At 43.9% G+C, this 18450-nt stretch overlaps 1 long non-coding RNA gene across 1 annotated transcript; it reads left to right on the top strand.

The window, feature by feature from the left end:
* Nucleotides 1-16937: 16937 nt before the first annotated feature.
* On the top strand, nucleotides 16938-18140 carry LOC134928804 (uncharacterized). Its single transcript, XR_010178023.1, has 3 exons — nucleotides 16938-17134; nucleotides 17280-17438; nucleotides 17893-18140. It is a non-coding gene; the product is annotated as an uncharacterized LOC134928804 (long non-coding RNA).
* Nucleotides 18141-18450: the final 310 nt, after the last annotated feature.

The raw sequence follows: 18450 nt of genomic DNA on the forward strand, positions 1-18450 counted from the left end.
AACACCGGGCCCATCTAGGAGTGGCACTGCAGTGTCACGCAGGATGTCCCTTCCAAAAAACCCTCCCCAAACAGCACATGACGCAAAGAAAAAAAGAGGCGCAATGAGGTAGCTGTGTGAGTAAGCTAAGCGACCCTAGTGGCCGACACAAACACCGGGCCCATTTAGGAGTGGCACTGCAGTGTCACGCAGGATGGCCCTTCCAAAAAACACTCCCCAGACAGCACATGACGCAAAGAAAAAAAGAGGCGCAATGAGGTAGCTGTGTGAGTAAGCTAAGCGACCCTAGTGGCCGACACAAACACCGGGCCCATCTAGGAGTGGCACTGCAGTGTCACGCAGGATGGCCCTTCCAAAAAACACTCCCCAAACAGCACATGACGCAAATAAAAATGAAAGAAAAAAGAGGTGCAAGATGGAATTGTCCTTGGGCCCTCCCACCCACCCTTATGTTGTATAAACAGGACATGCACACTTTAACCAACCCATCATTTCAGTGACAGGGTCTGCCACACGACTGTGACTGAAATGATGGGTTGGTTTGGACCCCCACCTAAAAAGAAGCAATTAATCTCTCCTTGCACAAACTGGCTCTACAGAGGCAAGATGTCCACCTCATCATCATCCTCCGATATATCACCGTGTACATCCCCCTCCTCACAGATTATCAATTCGTCCCCACTGGAATCCACCATCTCAGCTCCCTGTGTACTTTGTGGAGGCAATTGCTGCTGGTCAATGTCTCCACGGAGGAATTGATTATAATTCATTTTAATGAACATCATCTTCTCCACATTTTCTGGATGTAACCTCGTACGCCGATTGCTGACAAGGTGAGCGGCGGCACTAAACACTCTTTCGGAGTACACACTTGTGGGAGGGCAACTTAGGTAGAATAAAGCCAGTTTGTGCAAGGGCCTCCAAATTGCCTCTTTTTCCTGCCAGTATAAGTACGGACTGTGTGACGTGCCTACTTGGATGCGGTCACTCATATAATCCTCCACCATTCTTTCAATGGTGAGAGAATCATATGCAGTGACAGTAGACGACATGTCCGTAATCGTTGTCAGGTCCTTCAGTCCGGACCAGATGTCAGCATCAGCAGTCGCTCCAGACTGCCCTGCATCACCGCCAGCGGGTGGGCTTGGAATTCTGAGCCTTTTCCTCGCACCCCCAGTTGCGGGAGAATGTGAAGGAGGAGATGTTGACAGGTCGCGTTCCGCTTGACTTGACAATTTTGTCACCAGCAGGTCTTTGAACCCCAGCAGACTTGTGTCTGCCGGAAAGAGAGATCCAAGGTAGGCTTTAAATCTAGGATCGAGCACGGTGGCCAAAATGTAGTGCTCTGATTTCAACAGATTGACCACCCGTGAATCCTTGTTAAGCGAATTAAGGGCTCCATCCACAAGTCCCACATACCTAGCGGAATCGCTCCGTGTTAGCTCCTCCTTCAATGTCTCCAGCTTCTTCTGCAAAAGCCTGATGAGGGGAATGACCTGACTCAGGCTGGCAGTGTCTGAACTGACTTCACGTGTGGCAAGTTCAAAGGGCATCAGAACCTTGCACAATGTTGAAATCATTCTCCACTGCGCTTGAGACAGGTGCATTCCACCTCCTATATCGTGCTCAATTGCATAGGCTTGAATGGCCTTTTGCTGCTCCTCCAACCTCTGAAGCATATAGAGGGTTGAATTCCACCTCGTTACCACTTCTTGCTTCAGATGATGGCAGGGCAGGTTCAGTTGTTTTTGGTGGTGCTCCAGTCTTCTGTACGTGGTGCCTGTACGCCGAAAGTGTCCCGCAATTCTTCTGGCCACCGACAGCATCTCTTGCACGCCCCTGTCGTTTTTTAAAAAATTCTGCACCACCAAATTCAAGGTATGTGCAAAACATGGGACGTGCTGGAATTTGCCCATATTTAATGCACACACAATATTGCTGGCGTTGTCCGATGCCACAAATCCACAGGAGAGTCCAATTGGGGTAAGCCATTCCGCGATGATCTTCCTCAGTTGCCGTAAGAGGTTTTCAGCTGTGTGCGTATTCTGGAAAGCGGTGATACAAAGCGTAGCCTGCCTAGGAAAGAGTTGGCGTTTGCGAGATGCTGCTACTGGTGCCGCCGCTGCTGTTCTTGCGGCGGGAGTCCATACATCTACCCAGTGGGCTGTCACAGTCATATAGTCCTGACCCTGCCCTGCTCCACTTGTCCACATGTCCGTGGTTAAGTGGACATTGGGTACAACTGAATTTTTTAGGACACTGGTGAGTCTTTTTCTGACGTCCGTGTACATTATCGGTATCGCCTGCCTAGAGAAGTGGAACCTAGATGGTATTTGGTAACGGGGGCACACTACCTCAAGAAATTGTCTAGTTCCCTGTGAACTAACGGAGGATACCGGACGCACGTCTAACACCAACATAGTTGTCAAGGCCTCAGTTATCCGCTTTGCAGCAGGATGACTGCTGTGATATTTCATCTTCCTCGCAAAGGACTGTTGGACAGTCAATTGCTTACTGGAAGTAGTACAAGTGGGCTTACGACTTCCCCTCTGGGATGACCATCGACTCCCAGCAGCAACAACAGCAGCGCCAGCAGCAGTAGGCGTTACACGCAAGGATGCATCGGAGGAATCCCAGGCAGGAGAGGAATCGTCAGAATTGCCAGTGACATGGCCTGCAGGACTATTGGCATTCCTGGGGAAGGAGGAAATTGACACTGAGGGAGTTGGTGGGGTGGTTTGCGTGAGCTTGGTTACAAGAGGAAGGGATTTACTGGTCAGTGGACTGCTTCCGCTGTCACCCAAAGTTTTTGAACTTGTCACTGACTTATTATGAATGCGCTGCAGGTGACGTATAAGGGAGGATGTTCCGAGGTGGTTAACGTCCTTACCCCTACTTATTACAGCTTGACAAAGGCAACACACGGCTTGACAAATGTTGTCCACATTTCTGGTGAAATACTTCCACATCGAAGAGCTGATTTTTTTGGTATTTTGACCAGGCATGTCAATGGCCCTATTCCTCCCACGGACAACAGGTGTCTCCCCGGGTGCCTGACTTAAACAAACCACCTCACCATCAGAATCCTCCTGGTCCATTTCCTCCCCAGCGCCAGCAACACCCATATCCTCCTCATCCTGGTGTACTTCAACACTGACATCTTCAATCTGACTATCAGGAACTGGACTGCGGGTGCTCCTTCCAGCACTTGCAGGGGGCGTGCAAATGGTGGAAGGCGCATGCTCTTCACGTCCAGTGTTGGGAAGGTCAGGCATCGCAACCGACACAATTGGAGTCGGACTCTCCTTGTGGATTTGGGATTTCGAAGAACGCACAGTTCTTTGCGGTGCTTTTGCCAGCTTGAGTCTTTTCATTTTTCTAGCGAGAGGCTGAGTGCTTCCATCCTCATGTGAAGCTGAACCACTAGCCATGAACATAGGCCAGGGCCTCAGCCGTTCCTTGCCACTCCGTGTGGTAAATGGCATATTGGCAAGTTTACGCTTCTCCTCCGACAATTTGATTTTAGATTTTTGAGTCCTTTTTTTACTGATATTTGGTGTTTTGGATTTTACATGCTCTGTACTATGACATTGGGCATCGGCCTTGGCAGACGACGTTGCTGGCATTTCATCGTCTCGGCCATGACTAGTGGCAGCAGCTTCAGCACGAGGTTAAAGTGGATCTTGATCTTTCCCTAATTTTGGAACCTCAACATTTTTGTTCTCCATATTTTAATAGGCACAACTAAAAGGCACCTCAGGTAAACAATGGAGATGGATGGATACTAGTATACTTATGGATGGACCAGCGACTGCCGACACAGAGGTAGCTACAGCCGTGGACTACCGTACTGTGTCTGCTGCTAATATAGACTGGATGATAATGAGATGAAATCAATATATATGTATATATAATATCACTAGTACTGCAGCCGGACAGGTATATATATTTATTATGTAATGACTGATGACGGACCTGCTGGACACTGTCAGCTCAGCAGCACCGCAGACTGCTACAGTAAGCTACTATACTATAGTAGTATGTACAAAGAAGAAAGAAAAAAAAAAACCACGGGGAGGTGGTATACAATTATGGATGGACTGCCGAGTGCCGACACAGAGGTAGCTACAGCCGTGGACTAACGTACTGTGTCTGCTGCTAATATAGACTGGATGATAATGAGATGAAATCAATATATATGTATATATAGTATCACTAGTACTGCAGCCGGACAGGTATATATATATTTATTATGTAATGACTGATGACGGACCTGCTGGACACTGTCAGCTCAGCAGCACCGCAGACTGCTACAGTAAGCTACTATACTATAGTAGTATGTACAAAGAAGAAAGAAAAAAAAAACCACGGGGAGGTGGTATACAATTATGGATGGACTGCCGAGTGCCGACACAGAGGTAGCTACAGCCGTGGACTACCGTACTGTGTCTGCTGCTAATATAGACTGGATGATAATGAGATGAAATCAATATATATGTATATATAATATCACTAGTACTGCAGCCGGACAGGTATATATATTTATTATGTAATGACTGATGACGGACCTGCTGGACACTGTCAGCTCAGCAGCATCGCAGACTGCTACAGTAAGCTACTATAGTAGTATGTATAAAGAAGAATGAAAAAAAAAAAAACCACGGGTAGGTGGTATACAATATTATATATATATATATATATTATATACAATTATATATATATATATATATATATATATATATATATTAAACTGGTGGTGGTGATTGATTATTAAACTGGTGGTCAGGTCACTGGTCACACTATCAGCAACTTGCAAGTAGTACTCCTAGCAGACAATCACAAAATATATTATACTGGTCTGGTGGTCAGTGTGGTCACAATGGCAGTGTGGCACTGACTCTGGCAGCAAAAGTGTGCACTGTACGTTATATGTACTCCTGAGTCCTGCTCTCAGACTCTAACTGCTCCCCACTGTCAGTGTCTCCCCCACAAGTCAGATAATTAATACAGTCACACTATCTAATCTATATCACTTCAGCAAGTAGTAGTAGTATAGTAGTACTCCTCCTAATAATGCTCCCCAAAATTACTACTACTGTGTCTCTCTCTACTGTCTCACTCTCTTCTCTAAACGGAGAGGACGCCAGCCACGTCCTCTCCCTATGAATCTCAATGCACGTGTGAAAATGGCGGCGACGCGCGGCTCCTTATATAGAATCCGAGTCTCGCGATAGAATCCGAGCCTCGCGAGAATCCGACAGCGGGATGATGACGTTCGGGCGCGCTCGGGTTAACCGAGCAAGGCGGGAAGATCCGAGTCGCTCGGACCCGTGTAAAAAAACATGAAGTTCGGGCGGGTTCGGTTTCCGAGGAACCGAACCCGCTCATCTCTAGTATTTACCCAAAAATTTTAGTATATTAATCCATATTATTAAATTTTGAAGTACTAAATACATCAATACTGTTGTTGCATATTAATTTTAGCGCAGCCTCCATTCTGTTTTGTATTTGTTTATCTTTGTGGGAGTGACTTCCTGTATTTACCTGAGGCCGCTGCTCGACATAGCATCTCATACTGTAGCGCCTGAGTACCTTTGGGCAACCATTCCTCTTACACATGCTTATAGGAAACTGCAGGCACTTGAATTGAAATGGAAAATTGCTGGGGATAAAGGTAAATGTGGTATAAACACACAGTGTCGGACTGGGGCATGTAGGGCCCACCGGGGAAATGCAGTGGTAGGGGCCCGTGGTAGGGGTGTGGCCAGTCTGCAGAGGGTGTGTGGCCTGCCAGCTCATTGGCTTGACTAACCATTAGAGAGTGTAATGTCTGGGCTCCTTCATAAATATACACAGTAAATTCAGATGCTGCATGCATGATAATGTACCAGATTAATAACAGATTATTAATAGCAATGCACTGTAGAAAATACACCATAATCCAGTATAAGGTAACATATGTATAATGTATAATTCAAGTGCACAGTCTGGAACCCGATCCTTAGAGCAGGAGGTGGGGCCCCAGGCAGTGGGGCCCACCGGTGGTTTCCCCTGTACCCCTGTGGGCCCGTCCAAGCACTTAAACACAGTCCCTTGCGCCACATCCCGCCTCAGTTAGGTTCCTCTACAGAACAGTCACTACGTTATGTTATATAACTTAGGTGGTTTTAAGTTCCACAGAAGCATGATCGGAACACCAGCTTTCTATATTTATATACCTATAGTCATTTAGGACTTGAGGAGCTTGCACACTACACATGCTGAGGGTCAGGGGTCTGTTTTTTTCCTTTATTGCTCCTCTCCCTGATCATACATAACTCAGTTTCGGGATGTGGCGGTCATGTGACTGATGCCAGAATCCCAGCATCACTGTTATGGTTAGGGCCAAGTAGAGAGTAGGGTTTGGCACTAGATGGGGGGGTTAGCCGTATAGGCTACCCCCCGAGTCTTAGCCCTTGCCACCACCTCCAGAGTTTTTTTTGCCTCCATAGTGTTTTGTTCATACATTTGTAAATCCAGTCATCAGGACACAGAGAGATGTGAGTTCACTACTGTGCTGTTTATTCCCTCACCAACTCCAGGCACACTGCACACTGGACCACCCACTTCCCAGCATCCCCCTGGTCCCAGGGACCATCACTGAAGATTCAGGCTTACACAGATTAGTAAGGGAGTGTCTACAAATATTAAGCATTCTAATACACTAACATCACATCCTCTTTTCTTTAAAGATATGCCCTGTACGCTTCAATGCAACAATTAACAATGTCATATTAAGAACATCATCTAACACGTTTCAATGAGTCTCTCAGGTCTGCGTATTTCCCTTTTGGGTCTTTCATACACAGTCTGTGTTTCATCGACCATGTTGGACCTTTCTAGAATCGTGGTTTGTTCACCATTATCAGGATCATCATACATGTCAGATGAAGGGTATTCTTCAGTCATGTTGTCTTCATTATGGTTAGGTTGAGATCTTAAATCCACCCGATTTCTTCTTACTTCCGTTCCATGCTCTGTACGTATAGTATAAGATCTTGGTGCTACTTGTGCTTGCACAATACCTTTCTGCACCCAAATACCTTTTCTCGTGATCTCTAAGACGGACTTGGTCACCAGATTTTAGATCAGATAAGCTTTTTGCTCGCCTGTCATGGAACAGTTTCTGTTTCAAGTTTTGCCAACTTTCTTCTTGTTCATGTGACCACATCCACTCGTTATCTTTGTCCAACAACCATCTAAGAGAGGCTGTTCGTTCAGAGAGTTGAGAAATAAACTTTCCTAAGTAAGTAATCATTCCTAGGAATCTTCTGACGTCGTCTTTGTTGTTAGGATGTTCCATGTTCACTATGGCTGATATTTTCCTTGGGTCTGGTTTTACACCTTGATCCGAGACCACGTCGGCTATAAAGGTAAGTGTATTCACGCCAAATTCACATTTGTCCTTGTTTAGCTTTAGATTCACTTTCTTGACAAGTTCCATTACTTGTCTCAATCTAGAATCATGTTCTTCCTTTGTAGATCCCCAGACAATAATGTCATCCATCATTGTTTCAACACCTGGAATATGTTCAAAAATCATGTGTATCTTTTTGTGATATACTTCTGGAGCAGATAAAATTCCATATGGTAGTCTAAGAAATCTGTATCGACCTTCTGGTGTATTAAATGTACAAAGCTTTGAGCTGGCCTCATCTAGCTTCATTTGCCAGAATCCTGAAGATGCGTCCAATTTACTGAACTATTTTGCACCTGCAAATTGCGACATGATTTCATCTCTGGTAGTTTGAAATGTTCTCGTTTAATAGCTTTGTTTAAATCTCTGGGGTCTAGACATATTCTGAGTTGTCCATTTGTCTTTTCAACAATTACTAAGGAGCTTACCCATTCAGTAGGCTCATCAACTTTCTGTATCACACCCAAGGCTTCCATGCAATTTAACTCTTGTTTCAGTTTTTCTCTCAGCGCAAATGGCACTTTTCTACAGGGGTGTATCACTGAAGAAACTTGCGTGTCTATATTTATTTTATGCTCTCCTAGACCTTCAAACAAATCTCTGTATTCTGTAAACATCGATTTTCAGTCATCTTCTACTTGTGATGTCACCATAAAAACTTTCTTTAGCAAGCTTAGTTTCTCACAGGAACTTAATCCTAGAATCATTTGCACATTTTTATCCACAATCAGTAGAGATGTTTTAAACTGTTGTCCCTTATATTTCAGTGTCACTAAGCATGTACCTTTCACAGGAATTTCCTCACCAGTGTACCCTGTAACTTTCACTTTGGCTGGATGAATTTTAGGTTTTACTCTAAAAGTCTTATAGTCTTGAAATGATATTAAATTCACCTGCGCACCAGTATCAAGCTTAAAGGGAATGACAATCTCGTTCACAGTTAAAGGGACAATCCATTCTTTCTTATCTGCACTGCAAAGTTCAATGCAATCCACAAAGAATTCATCTGTTTGTTTAACAGCATGCACTTTGGTTGTTTTACTTTTAATTTTACAGCATTTGGCAAAGTGATTAAGTCTACCACATTTTATGCAGGTTTTACCATAAGCAGGACACATTTTAGGATTGTGAGCATTTCCACATCTACTACACATTTCCTTATTAGACTGTGGCTTAGACTGCTTCATTCTTGAGAATGGAGGTTTGCATGGCTCTGTTTTCTGCACTACATGCACATCAGCTTCCTTGTGTAACTTTTTGGTTTGAAATCTAGTTATTTCTGCAGATCTACACACAGTAACTGGAGGAGGTGTATGGGTGAAAAGGAGTTGGCGCTGGAAGGGAGTGGGGGAATGAAACTGATGATTCAGTTGGGAGGTTATGGTTTAAGATGAATGGAAAAAAAGAATACTTATCTGTGGGATTTTTGATGAGATCCTAGTTCTTAGAGAGGCGACATTTTTCTTCCAGGGAACGATGGTATCATGGAATCTATGGGATTTTTGATGGAATCCTGATTCTTGAAGAAGAGACGTAGTTCCTCCAGAAAGCAGTAAAGTCATGAGACGTGATGGTATAAAAAAACACACAGATTAGAAGGTGGTTTTTCAAAGTGGAAAATCTTCACATAAATGCATTAGATATAAGGTGGTAATATGAAGGAATTTCAAGCAAGGTGATCGTACCTCACTTACAGTAAGTGAGCGAGGTTTGAAGCATGTAAGGGTTTCTTTGAAATAAAGGTACTAGATTGGTTGGCGTACCTAACTTACAGTGTAAAATAGAGATAAAAAACACATCAAGGTATCTTTATATGCCAAGCTGCGTACCGGTACTCACTGATGGAGGCGTGTTCCGTCTGCACATCAAGGTATCTTTATCCAGAAAGCATTCATAAAAGGTCACCCGTGTAAAAAGGCAATTTATTGGATAAAAACACATAAAAGTGATAGGTTCTAAAGGGGGAGTGTTGGCCACGAGGAAGGCAAGCTGCCAGGCAGGGGAAACTGTAGGACCATCAAAATTGGGTCCAAAGGGATCCGGTGCCGATGGGACCCAAAAATGAATTAAAGGGTGGTACCTTTCCCCTACCGTGCAGGTAAAGGGGAGGCAGCAGGACTTTTTCATTCATCAGGAGCGCCGTTTTAAATTCTACCAAATCCCTTTTCTAAAACTACACACAGTAACTGCCTTTTCTCTCTCAGCAATCTCTCTCTGAGTCCATTATCAGGTATTCCACAGACAATACGATCTCTAATCAGTGAATCCTTTAAATCACCAAACTCACAGGTTTTACTGAGTGATTGCAGTTCTGTAACATACTGATCAAATCCATCTACAGACGTCTGATCACATGTGAAAAACATATCTTTCATATGTCACATTTTTCCTTGGCACAAAGTAATCTTCAAACCTTTGCATTATAGAAGATGCCCCTCAGCAAACTGAAAACTATTATAAATGTCCAGCACATCCTCTCCTATCACATGGAGGAAAATGGATGCCTTCGTTTTGTCAGCCTCTGAATCAGCTCCACATGCAGCAAGATATATATTAAACCTTTGCTTAAATCTTTTCCAGTTTTCAAACAAGTTACCAGACATCAGCATGCCGGTTGGAGGAGCCAGTTTATCCATGGTTACTCACTGTTTGAAGATAGGAGCACATGGCAGGCTTTGCAGACACAGAGTATCACAGCCACAGACCTCTGCAAGATTCTTTCACACTCTGAGAGCACTAGCAGTCCAAGTTAAACTTCTTCTGACACCATGTTTTGTTCATACGTTTGTAAATCCAGTCATCAGGACACAGAAATATGTGAGTTCACTGCTGTGCTGTTTATTCCCTCCAACTCCAGGCACACTGCCCACTGGACCATCCACTTCCCAGCATTCCCCTGGTCCCAGGGACCATCACTGAAGATTCAGGCTTACACAGATTAGTAAGGGAGTGTCTACAAATATTAAGCATTCTAATACACTAACATCACACATAGTTCATAAACAGTCCCTAGAAATATAATTTTCTCAAAAAATGTGCTATGTACAGACACAACCCTTACAGTTTTATTATATGTATGTATAGAGTAACTGTCTACGTCCATCCTGCTGTAAGTAAATAATCTCTGATATCTATGGAGAGTGATGAATGCCCCCTTTACCTCCCGTCTGAACCAATTTCCCCATGACAGCTCCTTAACTAATGTGCTAAGTCAGAAGGCCAAATTTCCACCCTCATTGTTCCCATCCTCCTGTGTCCCACACCCATGTTTATGCAACATATGGGAGTTAAAATTTGGCATCCCTTGCACGCACCAAAACCATGCGTGTCTGAAAAAGGTGTGCTGAGCTGCCCCCAGGCTCCCCCGCACTATGAAGAAGCATGCAGGTACACAGCATCTATTCATCTGCTGCTATGCATACTGCAGCCCACAGGTGGGACGGCAGGACAGTCACTGAAGAGTCACTGTACTGTCCAAAGTGGGACAGTTGAGGGTTATGCGCAACCTGTGAGGACCCTTTAATAAGATCATTTAGTGGACCACAATGCTCTCTGAGAGTAAAGGGGATACATCAATTAGAGCTCCAGGTTCCATCTCTCACCCATATACTGTAGTGGTTCTGAACTATGCTAGTGTCATATCAGCCCATTACAGTTGTTAGTTTTTGCTTCCACCTCCGTAGGCTGAAAACAGAAACCAGCACTTGAGTCATATCCTGCACAGTCAGCGGCTCTCGCAGCTATTTGAATCAGTCCCTAATATTAAAGTGAATTTAATGTAAAACATTTATTTAATACACTGTGTGGGAGATGTATCAATCAGCTCCTGTCATTTTTCAAATGCATCCTGTAAAGTGACAGTTAGGAGCTGATTGGCTGAACCTTTACCTCGCTCCACTTGAATCACTGCATTTTGGGTGTGGGGCCTAGTGACTGACAGCCTGCCCCCTGAAGGTGCAAGCAGGGTCTCCTCTCCGAGCTTCTCCCTAACACAAATATAATCTCTAACACTGTTCCTCATTACATACATTTGATAAAGCTAAATATTTATCTTATAACATTCACTATATATTGGTAAGAGACTCAGTACGCAATGGGCGTACTGGGTACCGTAAGGGTACGCACTTAGCGTAGCAGACGCTAGGCCGTGGTCGAGACACACGAGCGACACGTTCGCTCACGGCTTACGCTAGGTATCGAGCACGCTATAGGCGGTCCGAGTACCGTAATGCTACGCTACTAGCGTAGCGGACGCCGTGTCCACAAGAGGAACACGAGCGGCGCAGACGCTCACAGGATGACACACAGTAAACCTTGTATGCAACACAATGAAAGGATATGCTTATACTGTAATGATATAACGCTTCTTAACCTTGTTAATATAAAAGCTGCTTGAGCGATTGAGACGCTCCGAATACTCTCAGCAATGTAATAAACGCACAATACCTTGCAAAGGTTCCAAAACCTTTACTAACGAGATTTAGTTATGTAAAAAGGGAAAATACAGTTAACATTTCATACACTACAGGCTAACATCAATATCTAAACATAATAACTACACATATACAATATACAACAGCGTAACAATAACAGAGAGAGAGAGAGAGTATGGCAAATACAAACAGAGAACAAGTTGGTTACAGAGAAACACTTACACACTGGGGAATGATCGCTGCGCAGTCCTGGTACCAGCTCTCAAGTTAGTCAGTGATGAAAACCTTTTGTGGAGAATAGACTGAGCTGGCCCAAGCTGGCTGCCTTATATACACTGCATACAGTACACTACAAAGGGGCCTACAATCTCATTGTTCATTGGACGCAGGAATCTGTCCTTACATTATAACAAAAGGTCATAGGTTGATTCAAACAGGTGGGCTGTGACTATTTCATACTGCTCAGGTGGGAGGGAATCTCAGGATTCGCATGGATAATGACCTGCAAATATAGTAAATGTCCATAATCTTCTTATAGACATAACTATTCGCAGGAGCGATTGATTTCTCTCAAACCAATACCGGAATGTTTCTAATAATATACTCTACCGTTGCATACCAAACACCACTGCTCAAAACCTGTCTGACCCTTCGTATCATGCAAAGAGGGATTTCTCTGTCCATAAACCAGTTACACTAAACAAACTTACTGATATTATTAAGGAGACCATAACCTACAAAATGCACTATTTGGATTAACTATGTGACAATTGAGTCGCCCGCCAGACGCACACAAACTCTACCGTAAATGCACATACCACGCGCTTGAGCGCATGTTCCTGGACACGCCGTCACGCAACTGCAAATATGCGCACGCACGGGAGAGAATGTGCACGTGCAGCGGGCAAGCGCATGGGGTTAGTACAAGGCATGAGAATAACGATATTTTTCGACTTTGACAGTCCATCCTTTGGCAGTCACCAATAACTGCCACTTCCTAAACAAAACAGAAAAATATATGTCATCATGTAAACACCTTTTTATGATTGGGTAAGGGGAGGAGAGGAGAAGGTAGGAAAAAGCATGACCTAGTGAGATACAGATGTAGCCACCTTTATCTTGACTGTTTCTCCGCCGAGACGGGCGTTTAGTCACGCTAAGGCGATAGCTGAGTTTAATCACAGGTAGGCGCGTTGAGGCGATCTAGATACTCATCATGCATTACACATCTCCACCACTGTGTGGCTAATGCTCCACTAATCCAGTACTTTCGATCGTACAGTATAGCGGCGGATTGATCTACAGCTCTGGCAATACTGTAGGCGTAACGGGAGGCGGTGGAAAAAGTATGGAGTACTGTATGTGTATGGAGACGCAACTACAGTAATTGTGTAAAAGGAAGAATGTACAGGACAATGTATAAACACCGTGCTTTTAAAATACATGAGCGTCTGGGAATGGAGGGCTACAGTAGCTAGCAGGAGGCGGTGGAAAATACCATGCTTTACAAATGCGAGCGTCCGAGTCCTCTAAGGCATAAACTAACACCAATGGGGTGGGGGCCGGGCGCTGTTTGCAGTACTTTCACACATGAAATTGGGAGTCTCTCATGAGGCGTCGTGGGCTAGGGGTGAAGGCTCCCACCTCCCACGCTGGGGGTCCAGGGTTCGAGACATGATGTGCCTTCTTTTTTTTTTTTTTATTGTTATAATACACTGTATTATTTTATCTACATTGTAAGACAGTCAATGGAAAGGTGCACACAAGTTACATATAAATCAGAGTACATCTGCAGGAGCGATTCTTTACGCTAAATGCAACTAAACAGCGGGAATGAAATGAGGGTATTCTGACGCTACTAACTGAGCAAAACAGTACTGTAGATCTTCAGCGTTTGTGTATTGCACATGACCTGAATTCCCTCCCTGTGCAGGCTCCCAGGGGGGGAAGGGCGATGGGGGTAGGGGGAGACGATGGGAAATACTGTACTGTGCCTTTGAAATGCAATTACATGAGCGTCCGAGTCCACTACGGCATACTGTAAACCAACACCAATGGGAAGGAAATGCCAACCATTTTTTTTTATGTGTTCCCGTGACAATCATTTAAAAAAAAAAATTTTTCTCTCTAATACATCCAATGGAAGGATGCACACAGGTTTCACATAAATCAAAGTACATCTGCAGGAGCGATTCTTTACGCTAAATGCAACTGCACAACGGCAATGAGTAGAAATGAGTGTATTCTGACGCTACTGAGCAAAACAGTACTATACAGTAGATATTTGGCGTTTGTGTATTGCACATGACCTGAATTCCCTCCCTGTCTACTGCATGATCTGTGCAGGCTCCCAGGGGGGAAGGGCAATAGGCTAGCAGGAGGCGGTGGAAAATACCGTGCTTGACAAATGCGAGCGTCCGAGTCCTCTAAGGCATAAACCAACACCAATGGGGTGGGGGCCGGGCGCTGTTTGCAGTACTTTCACACATGAAATTGGGAGTCTCTCATGAGGCGTCGTGGGCTAGGGGTGAAGGCTCCCACGCTGGGGGTCCAGGGTTCGAGACGTGATGTGCCTTCTTTTTTTTTTTTTATTGTAATAATACACTGTATTATTTTATCTACATATTGCATAGGACCTGTGCAGGCTCCCAGGAGGGAAGGGCGTAGGGCAAGACAGTGGAAAATACCGTGGTCAAAGAAAGGGCATATTCAAAACTAAGGGAAACTGCCACAAAGTACAGTAACTACGTTGAATGCCTGGAACGCACGACGTCTGAGATGCACGACGTCTGAGATGCTCATTGCGCATAAGGACGGTGTCATGGCTGCTGTAAGGGACCGTCCTTATGCTCTGGGTGAGCTGCGTCTCCTCGTTCGCTGGCGGGACAGAACTCTCGCCAGCAACGAGGAGAAGGTCAGAGCCTACCGGAGGGCCAGCAGGGAGATCCTCCGGACATACAACCGGAGGAGATCAGTGAGGTCACTGCAGAGGAGATGGAGTGACCTCGTCCGGAGGACCCCAAGACGCCTGCAGGCCATAAGGGATTGTAAGTACAGTACATTACTGTAGATTACTGTACTTTAAGTTACTGTAGTTACAGGTACAGTACATTATAGCAGGTGGCTGCTGTAGCAGCAGGTATCCGGTCTATACAGCACTGTATCTGTGGTAAACAAATGGTTAAACAAGGACCAAACATTAACCCGGGTCAAAAGGTCAATTTGTTTTTTGGTGTCGACCTAGATGGTGCGGCTTTTGAAAATGGTTGACACCAGTTACTGTAGGTTGACATGGTCGTTAAGTTGACATGGAAGAAGATCGATATGAGTTTTACAAAAACAATTATTACTTTTTTAAACTTGTATATATACAGTAGTTCTTTACAATCCACGTGGTCTACGATTGTGCAGTGTACAGTATCATGCAGTGTACAGTATATGCAGTGTATCACAGTGTATCGTGCTGCGTAATTGCAGCGTGTCATGCAGTGTACATTTAGTATATGGTATTGTGCAGTGAGTGTAATGCATAGTGAATCACATCGTGCAGTGTACTGTATACACATGTGGTACTGTAATTGCAGTTTTTTGTGCAGTGTACATTGTATCATATTTTGCAGGGAAATGTTGTCGTATCACGCAGTGCATACAGTATGCAGTGTCGTGCAGTGCATTGTGTGGTTTAATTGCAGTGTGTCATGCAGTGTACCTGCAGCGTATTGTGCAGTGTACTGTATCACATAGTGCAGTGCATATGCAGAGTCGTGCAGTGCATCGTGTGGTGTAATTGCAGTGTACCTGCAGCGTATTGTGCAGTGTATCGTACATTATCATTCAGTGTAACGTGCAGCTGTAATTGCAGTCTCCTGCCTCCCACGCTGAGAGTACCGATTTTTATACCCAAAGTTCAAGTACAGTAACTATTTTTTTAGTAGATTTGTCTTTCAGATAGTACAGTGTTCACTCCATATCCGAGCGCTGCCACGTGCTGGGGGTTCACGGTCGGAGGCCATTTTGTCAGGTTGCTCAGCGATCGAGCTCGGTATAACGTAATGTGCATAGACCTCGCTTATCCCGGTGTATTTTAGCTAGGGGATTGTGACGCTCCTTCAGCATTGCCCCCTGGCCTGTAAAATGTATACCATACTGTATCTCACTCCATATCCGAGCGCTGCCACGTGCTGGGGGTTCACGGTCGGCGGCAATTTTGTCAGGTTGCTCGGCGATCGACCTCGGTATAACGTAATGTGCATAGACCTCGCTTATCCCGGTGTATTTTAGCTAGGGGATTGTGACGCTCCTTCAGCATTGCCCCCTGGCCTGTAAAATGTATACCATACTGTATCTCACTCCATATCCGAGTGCTGCCACGTGCTGGGGGTTCACGGTCAGCGGCCATTTTGTCAGGTTGCTCAGCGATCGAGCTCGGTATAACGTAATGTGCCCTCGCTTATCCCGGTGTATTTTAGCTAGGGGATTGTGACACTCCTTCAGCATTGCCCCTTGGCCTGTAAAACTCATGCCATCTCTCACTCCATATCTGAGCGCTGCCACGTGCTGGGGGTTCACGGTCGGCGGCCATTTTTAGTGTGCATAGAACTCGCTTATCCACATAGGCCCCTGTGTTTTTAACTACTATATTGAGATGCACATTTCTAGGCCTACAGTATTTAATATACAGTAAGCAGCATTGTTGTTAGGCAATAATTGAAGAATTTACATACAGTACTGACATGTACTGTATGTAATGCTTGTACATCATGTCAGTCGCCCCTTATGCTGTACACTACTGTAAGTCTCACAGGGCCCATGCACTTCCAAGGAGGGTTATTTACTGTATCTGTTTCATACAGGAAACTAATTGCAGTCCATAACACTGAAGTGGTATTTTCAGTACTGTACAGTATACAATACTAAAATTTGAACATCAGGTACTGTATAGTAAACATGTACAGTATTAACTTCTATCATAAAACTCTTATAAATTTTCAGATGTGTAAATTTTAGACTACAGTATTCACAAATGTTTTTTCTCCATACAGGAATTATAGTTGGACAACATGCCAGTAACTATCAACAAAACGATGAGCAAGATAATCGCCAACATGAAAAAAGAAAATAAAACCATCAAAGAGATCCATGCATGACTCAAGGAAAGTGGCATTATAGTCACTTTAGAAACGGTGCGCTATCATGCATTCGAGAGAACAACGCCCAGATTTGTATTTCCTACAAAATGCACATGGTACGTACTGTACACTACTGTAATGTTTAAATGACTTGCTTTATACCATAGACAATTTTTTGGAAATAAAAAAAAAACTTCATCTATTGTAACTGTGATTGTGCTGTTCATTAATTCATATTTTTCATACTGTATTGTACTGTAGGAGAGTGCAACAAATTGTGGAGGAACTAACTCGTGAGGATGATGAGCGTACTGCTTTGCAAATAAAACTAATTCTTCATTCCAAGTATGACCTGGACATATCGGCCACCAGCATCAGAAGGATGCGACGGAAAATGGGATGGACCTTTGGCGCAACAAGGTAAAATACTGAAAGCAGTATAAACCATACAGTAAATGCACTGTTAATAATCCCTTGATACGTGATATAACAATGCCATAAATCATTATACAGAGTGTGTACTTTATACTATATACAGTATGTGTGTGTGTATATACTGTATATATTCTATCCCAAAAGAGATACCTACTGTATAGGCACTCAGAGACAGCAATGAAGCATTGCCGGCTTATTGTGATGATTACATACTGTATACTGTGTGTGTGTGTGTGTGTGTGTGTGTGTGTGTGTGTGTGTATGTACAGTATGTATATATATATATTACTCTGTATATACCTTAATGTATGTACAGTTTAATGTATACAGTAGGTATATAATACAGTATACTGCACATACAGTCTACTGTATATACAGTAATCTGTAAATCTGTAATTTCATAACTGTATCTGATTTCATTATTTTTGGCTCTTCACAGGATATCTCCAATGATAAGAGATGTGAATAAAGAAAAAAGAGTGGAACAGGCACGGCGATGGATTGAGAGTGGTGAAACATTTGATGATGTCATTTTCACAGATGAATCGTCTGTTGCCCTTGAGCGGTTCTCCAGAATGTCATTCCGGAAACGTAACCATATCTCATTAAAACCACGCCCAAAGCATTCATTGAAAGTCCATGTATGGGGAGGCATATCACGATTAGGAGCTGGTCCCCTATTATTTTTCGAAGGTACCGTACTATACTTTATTCTGTGCCTGTGTTCTGTAAAAATACATGCTGTACTGTAGAGTACATGTAACTGCACAATAAAAGGAGTTGCTTATTAATGAACAACATTTTTTGATTTCTGTAGGGATCATGGATAAGAAATTTTTCCAAGAAACAATAGTAGAGGGATGTATGGTGCCATTTGTGAATAAATATTACCCAACTCACCATAGGATATTCCAAGACAATGATCCTAAACACTCCGCCTCAGCCAAATTTATGGAAGAGAAAGGTGTGAATTGGGAACGCACACCTCCAGAGTGAG

This window comes from Pseudophryne corroboree, chromosome 5, assembly GCF_028390025.1.
Source record: "Pseudophryne corroboree isolate aPseCor3 chromosome 5, aPseCor3.hap2, whole genome shotgun sequence".
Classification (NCBI taxonomy): domain Eukaryota; kingdom Metazoa; phylum Chordata; class Amphibia; order Anura; family Myobatrachidae; genus Pseudophryne; species Pseudophryne corroboree.